Genomic DNA, 7,500 nt, shown 5'->3' on the forward strand with positions numbered 1-7,500 from the left:
GGAACAACCGAAACTAGAAGCATTCAGAGAGCGCATACCTCCGCCAAGGCAATAAGGTCAAGCACATTGGTGGCGTCCGTGTTTCCCAATCTCGCAATGCTAATGAATCTTTAAATAATAATAATAATAATAATAATCTGGATCCGAATCACCACCAAAATTGAACGGCATCAAGGGTGGGCTAAGACATTTCTGGAGAAAAAGAAATAAAAATCTGCTTATAACAATATGAGATATCCTGCCGACGAACGAACCAACCATACCAACAACATAACCTTTTTGGCGGAGGTAATAATTCCGAGTAATAGAACAAATATTAAATCCTTAGGCAATTCATGAAAGCAACAGTTCAAGGGAAAGCGATTCAGTCTGAACAAGCTTCAGTCTCCTTGCTTAACAAGCTTAACAAGGCTTTCTCCTGCCGTGACTCCTCTCTCTGCCTCTGTCTGCCTCTCTCTCTTTCTCTTTCTCTTTCTCTTTCTCTCTCTCTCTCTCTCTCTATATATATATATATACACACACACACACACACAAACACACCATGTCGTCGTCGTGGCATCTTCGTCTGGAAGAGGCGATGATTAGCACAGAGGGACAGGATCTGGAGTGGATCTCAGGTTATGTAACAGGTCCTACGCCGGTCTCGTGAGTTAATCGCTGATTGGACATATGGTCCTCCCAGCTGTGCCCCATGATATAGCATTAGGACCGGTTAGAAAGGGCATCAAGACGAAACTCCAAAGCACGGGATAACGTACAGCCTCTCTCTCTCTCTTTCACTTTTCATTTCCATAGAGCAATACTATCAGTAGCAGTGCCTTCAAGACGCGTACTTTCTTCCTACACAGATACCGGTCTCTCCAAACACTCTTCCAGATGGGCCCTGCTGCCAAACCGGTGTGCCTGACAACTCAGAATCATGAACTGCACTAGCAAGGCATGACAATCTTTGGTCAAATTCCGTCCACGCAAATGTAGTTCTCGGGTAACTTTCCACGCACGCTTAGTTCTTTTTATAATCTTCCGCGCATAAAATTCTTTTGGCCTTTCCGCGCACTTGACTTATCATCCGTCTGCAGATCAGCTCTTCACAGATAAACAATAGTTTCATATAATCCACCTGGTCGTTCTTCTAGCCCTGTGAGAAGAGATTATGAAAGCCTTGTACACTGAGCCAACATTCTACATAGCTGCAGGGCAGGAATTGTGAATAGTTTGTGATGTTATGTATTCAACAACTGAATCATTTTGTGGGGTAGTAGGCAAGGAATGGATGGCGGTCAGAGCCTGAAGATTCTTTCTGAATGGGCAAGGGTTGGTTGGTGTTTCCCTCGACTGTGAAAGAGCACTGGATGAAATGACAGTTATATATCAATTGAGAGAAGAGTCTTTATGTAAAAAGACGCCACGTGCCAGTTTACAATGACAGAAAATCATTTTTGAAGCATAATTATATGTCAAAGGTGCTGGAGAGGATAAAAAAGTCAAAAACTGGACTTTCATTTTTAAGGTAGATTCTTTATAATCAAACGCATTTGTTTCTATGCAGTGTATATTTTTCTACTTGAGTTTGCAAACAAGTTTTTTCTATGCTGAATTGATTCATTAATAATGTTAATGCGTGTAAATAATGTTATGGCGTGTAAAAATGGATATCTTAAAATTAACATAAAATATGGCTCTTTTGTTTAATTTAGTACATATTTATTTTAATATCTGAATGATTACTAAATGGAAATCACACACTGTTCAAATGATTTTAGAACAAGAGATCCACATGTTATAGGTGAAGTATGTTTATATAGAGACATACAACCACCACCCTAAAACTATCTGCAATAAACCAACTGCAGTTACCAGACATTCCTGTGGTTAAACAAAACCTGCAAGATTACATCGTTTTAAATATATATTATGTGTGATTTAACTTTGTTGTCCATCGTTAATTATGACAAACATGTAAAAACAATCTTATAGTTCGATTTTTTTTTTTTTTTTTTTTTTTTTTTTGCTTGGTGCTTTGAAGTATTACCTGTGAAAACATGTTACGAATTACGATGTTTCATGCCAGATATAGAGATTGGCATTGAGTTGACATTATTTTGAATGGTCTACGGAGAGAATTTAAAATAGGAGTGAAAGTGCACGCCAACGCGCCAATCAGGGATGCATACAATTCCACTACGCCGGGGATCTCCTGCAAAACATTACATTTAAACAAAGGCTGTTCTGTTAACTGTCCTAATACAATGCTGATAATCCCCGTTACAATATCAACCCAATCTTCATGATACGTATTCATAAAAGAACTGTCTAATTTCCGCGCAAATGTAGACAGAATGATATTTTCCGCACATGATTTTTTTTTTTTTTTTTTTTTTTTTTTTTTTACATTCCCCGCGCAGGAAAACAGCTTGAGTTGTTGTGAGCCTAAATCGACGGAACAGCTTTTCCACGCAGATCCTTGACCTCGGATCTTGACCTCCAGACGCAAGGGCTTTCGGTACAAAATGCACCTCTGGGTGTAAAGAGGCTCGGATAGGATAGCAACATCGTCAAGGTCAGTGACTTTCATATTGTCCAGTGTTGTTCCATAATAACTTTGGCTAGTAACTCTGCTCATAATCCAGTAAGAATAATAACACCGCCTTACTGCCGAATTCATAGCGAAACAGCTAGACGGTGTATGTACGTACGCATACAAATGGACGTGCTAGACGCATACAAATGGACGTGCACTTCTCGCTAGTAGTTCAACCCACTTATAAACAAGGTATATATAAGTAAGGTCTCGCCAGCTCCGAGTTCTGCGCAGCTTAGGGTGACAAACTAAGCAAATTTAATAAAAATATATTTATTTTTTTATCTAATTTTAATTTTGATTAAATGTTTAATTTCTTAAAATTAAAAATAAAATAAGCAGAAAAAAAAACTATGACGGCACTTTGGGGCCGACTGAGAACGAAGGGGGGGGGGGGGTTACAGACAGGAAGGTTGGGGAAAGAGAAAAAAACACTAAAGTAATTTTAGATGCTGGCACATTGGACTGATTTTATGGGCGATGATAAAGGCGATTATTCATAGGTAAACATTGCATATTTTACTTGGGTTCCATTCCACATTTCCTCATGCTGCAGTTTTATCATAAAGAAGTGAACAAATGGCATACGCAAAATCCAAATACTTTTGACGAATTTATTATAAAACAACAAATCAACTAAGCATTACAACACACACGGAACAAAACCAAAGACAACTAGAACTGATATATATACACATATAATATAAATATACATGTATGTAATAATTATAATAACAATAACACATAACTCTACATATACAGGCTAAATGACAATAAATAAATCAATCAGGTACGGGGTATTACCTATTTGCGCGCGCTAGTCAGTCTTGCAAACGGGAGAATTTAATCTTTACTGGGCAAGACGGACTGGCACCTCAGGCTTTTTGCCCACGTGCCGCTCTGACCGCAACTCTGTACTGCGTCTGAGTACCTTAGTAACCTTATTTAAACCTTGGCTAAACCCGCTTAGAAACAGGCACCGTGCTTTTTGCGCAGTTCAGCGTAACAGTTCTCAGCGTAACAAGTTCTCTTAAATCCGTTGATTATTTTCCAAGTGAGAAAGAGAGAGAGAGAGAGAGAGATAGAGACAGAGACAGAAACGGAGAGGGAGGGTGGGAGAGAGAGAGAGAGAGAGAGAGAGAGAGAGAGAGAGAGAGAGAGAGAGAGAGAGAGAGAGAGAGAGAGAGAGAGAGAGAGAGAGAGAGAGAGAGAGAGAGACAGAGAGAGAGAGACAGAGAGAGAGAGAGAGAGAGAGACAGAGAGAGAGAGAGAGAGAGAGACAGATAGGGAGAGGGAGAGGGAGAGGGAGAGGGAGAGGGAGAGAGAGAGAGAGAGAGAGAGAGAGAGAGAGAGAGAGAGAGAGAGAGAGAGAGAGAGAGAGAGAGAGAGAGAGAGAGAGAGAGAGAGAGAGAGAATGAGAGAATGAGAGGGGGAGAGAGATTGTCTGTGGCCTCGTGCCAATACAAGTGAAATGGAGAGAGGGTAGAGGTATGAAAGGAAAGGCAGACAGACAGACAAGTATAGAGAATTTCTTTTTGAAAGTCAAACAGATAGTTTAATACAAAGAGAGGGAATAAGGTGAAGACAGACAAGGCAGACAAGGGGTCACAGAAGAGGAATATTCCATCACCAGCTGGAGAGTGTCTGCAGGTAAGTACGCAGTTTTCTCTGCTCAACAAGGTTTAATATTCATATGCTTGAGCAGTGTGGGTGTGTGTTCACTGGAATACAAAAGACTGCATGGCTATAACGGTAGGTGCGTGCGTGTTTATAAATAAGGAAGCATAGACACTAATCATACATAGATACGCTTGCTTGCACGAAGGAAACTTTGCAATGATTAAAGAAAACTCGAAAAAGATCGAAAAAAGTTGTACACTCTCGAATGCTGCAGGGAATCCCGGGCGAACGTTGTAACTCGGGAAAAGTATGATATAATAAGTGGCTCTGTATTTGTTAACTTCTTTGCAGTTTATTATTTGTATAAACAAACTGATGTGATGATCAGGAGAAAGTTTGAGATAAATTTGGAAATACAACCTCACACTGTTTTTTTGACAAATAGAATAATTTTCCAGTAGCTTTTGTCGTGTTTCGAACGAATTTAGCACTCATTTCCTTCGCAAACGAAACATAACTAGTTGTCGATGTGTACAATTTTCGTCTGCAATGCGAACCAAAAAAGCGCAGGAAAGAAACTGCTAACTTGCGGACCACAGTTCTTAGCGAAACCAAAAGTTCGCCTGATCGGACAATGTACACCGTGTCTCGTAGATAAAGTAAGCTTGCTTCGTTATTTCGGTGATATTTCGCGATGAAATCGAAATAATTGTTCTCACAACCTACACGCTGCCTAGCCATGATGGAACTGATTTGAATTTCAAAAGGCTTCTCCTAGGCCCAACTTCTATTGTCACGTGATCTATTTCTTATCTGATTGGTTCTATTGAGTGTCTACGTTCACATCACGTTCACGCACGAATCTAATTGGCTCATTTGATTTCCCGCGCAGAAGTCATCCGCTACAAATCCGTCCGATTTTCCGTTGCTGTTAACGACTCTTGCGTCACTCTGGAGGCGTGAGGTTTTAAACCCTCTATAATACCGTTAGTATCAATTTGCTCAGAAAATGATATAGAAGAAAACGTTCATAGAATAATGTGTTATACAACTTGGAAAGCTCAGATTCTTCAGTTTAGGTGTTTGAGACATACTGAGACATTAACTCACCATACTTACGTTTTCTTTGAATAACGATTGAGCGTATTTGCAAGGTCTATACAAATATATAGGCCTAGCGCTTACCTGCATTATGATTGCTTCGTGTTCATCGTTCATTTTCTTTTCTGTGAACTTGACATATTGTTATTGTTACAGAGGAACTTCATCCATCAAAAGAAAATGTAATCTAATCATTTTTCTAACGTTACCGTCCGTTTCACTATAGGGGCGAAGGTAACTATTTTGGGCGACTTTGCAGCAATACACCGTTCACTCTTAAGGCCGTGTCACACTAGCACTTTTCCCGTCATTTTTTAACAATTTTATTTAACAAAAATACAAACATTCTCGAATATGACTTGATTTGAGTCTGCTTGGCTGAAAAAGTTGACGTTAAGGTTTATCGTCATTATCGTCTGACTAGAAAATCGATAATTCGCTCAAAAATGGACAATTTCAGAAAACTGTCAGAAAATTGACGGAAAAAGTGCGTGTGACAGCACCTTTAGAGGTGGCAATATTTCCGCTCAGCTTTCGTTTTATTCAAGTACATATCCACTACATATCCCTATCCCGATTTCCGTAGGCAGAAAGTGTTGAACACGAGGTGGCAGCAGTGTACCCGTCGGTACCTTGGCACGGAGTCTTTAGTCAACGTTTTGACCTCCGGTTGTGACTAGGAGGGGGGGGGGGCTATTCCGCGTGGTCTAAAAGTCTTCCTTGCGTCTCGCTCCAGCACGTGGCTTCTCCTTCAGCCTCCTACACCACGCGTAAGCCCAGGAAACGTGGAATTTATCTCGAGCAGGAGGACGAAGGTCTTAGGGAAAGTGAGCCGCTGCTTTGAACATCTGCCACTAAATCACATTTTCAAATACAATGATCAATGTATTTAACACGACGCCATTGTTAGATCTGTAGTGTTATCCCCTCCCAGCTGAGTCACTTTCAAACTACAACGCGGGTCTTGCAGAGTGCAACTTACGAACAGGGGAGCTGCTTTCAAAAGGGTGGTAGCTGGCGTGTACTGCAGCATGACCCGTTCGTCACAACCCTGAAGCCCTTTAACCCCGTGAGTAAAATAAAAACATTACATTATCTTCATTATCAACTGTGTCCATTCTCCTTTTAAAACCAGATAAAAAGTAAAATAAACAAACCAAGGATAAAACAAAACCAAAGTATAAAAAGGAAAACCTGAGATCCCCTCAGTCTGTATATTCACAAAAGTTACAATGCATATGACACATCCTAACTGGCCTCTTACAAAACATGAATATACTTATCTTTCTCTCTTGTAGAACTTCGAAGAAACAAACAACAAAACAGGAGACGTCCAGTGAGGCCGGGCGCTCCGTGAGCAGCACTGAACTGCCGAGCCAACAACCCAAGACAGAGTCTAGCATAAACAGGCTCTTTATATAGGCTCTTAAAAAATGTGTAAATAATAAAAATGAATGAAAATAAAAGAAGTTTACTTTACATAATTAAAAAAAAATAAAAAACTAGAGGCCGTGAGAAAAGATAAAAGAAATAGAACATAAAAATACGAAAAATAAAAGGCTCCAGGGACGCAAAACTGCAGCTGGCTACCGCCGATCCCCACAGATGGTGCTGGTGCTGGCTAGAAAAGGGGGGGACTCGCCTAGTCTGGACTCCTGCTTAGTGGGGGTACCTCACGTCCACTACAGATCTCTTCACAACGGATTCAAAAATGGAATACGAAAACTCTTGTGTAGGCGCTATATGTTGGGTACAAACTTTATTACAGACGAAGAGTGAGATAGACATATACTGACAGAGAGAGAGAGACAGAGACAGAGAGAGAGAGAGAGAGAGAAATATTTTTTTCAACTTTACATCTATATATGTATATGTGTACACACACACATACACACACACAATTGCTTTCCTAAGCGATCAAACTTTCCGCAAATTCGTAAGTCAATGCTTTGCGTGTGCGTGGCTGTCTATATCAACATCTAATCTTTTTAATCTACCTTCTGATAAATAAAAACTATCATAACGTATTGATTTAAATCAGTAGAGGCATTCACATATTTCATATTATCAATCGCTACTGTTTTGCGGGTATACATTGAAGTTTAAGTCACGTACAGGGTTTCAAACGATTTGTTTTTGTGATAACGTATGAGCTTATGAGTAACTTGCTTGTTTTTTTTTTGTTTTTTTTTTACATG

The 7,500-nt window shown here is 39.9% G+C and overlaps 1 long non-coding RNA gene across 1 annotated transcript; it reads left to right on the top strand.

The window, feature by feature from the left end:
* The first annotated feature begins 3,867 nt into the window (after window positions 1-3,867).
* On the top strand, window positions 3,868-6,726 carry LOC138866393 (uncharacterized). Its single transcript, XR_011399570.1, has 3 exons — window positions 3,868-4,231; window positions 6,273-6,371; window positions 6,601-6,726. It is a non-coding gene; the product is annotated as an uncharacterized lncRNA (long non-coding RNA).
* Window positions 6,727-7,500: the final 774 nt, after the last annotated feature.

The sequence above is a fragment of the Penaeus vannamei genome, chromosome 3 (assembly GCF_042767895.1).
Source record: "Penaeus vannamei isolate JL-2024 chromosome 3, ASM4276789v1, whole genome shotgun sequence".
NCBI classification, from domain to species: Eukaryota; Metazoa; Arthropoda; class Malacostraca; order Decapoda; family Penaeidae; genus Penaeus; species Penaeus vannamei.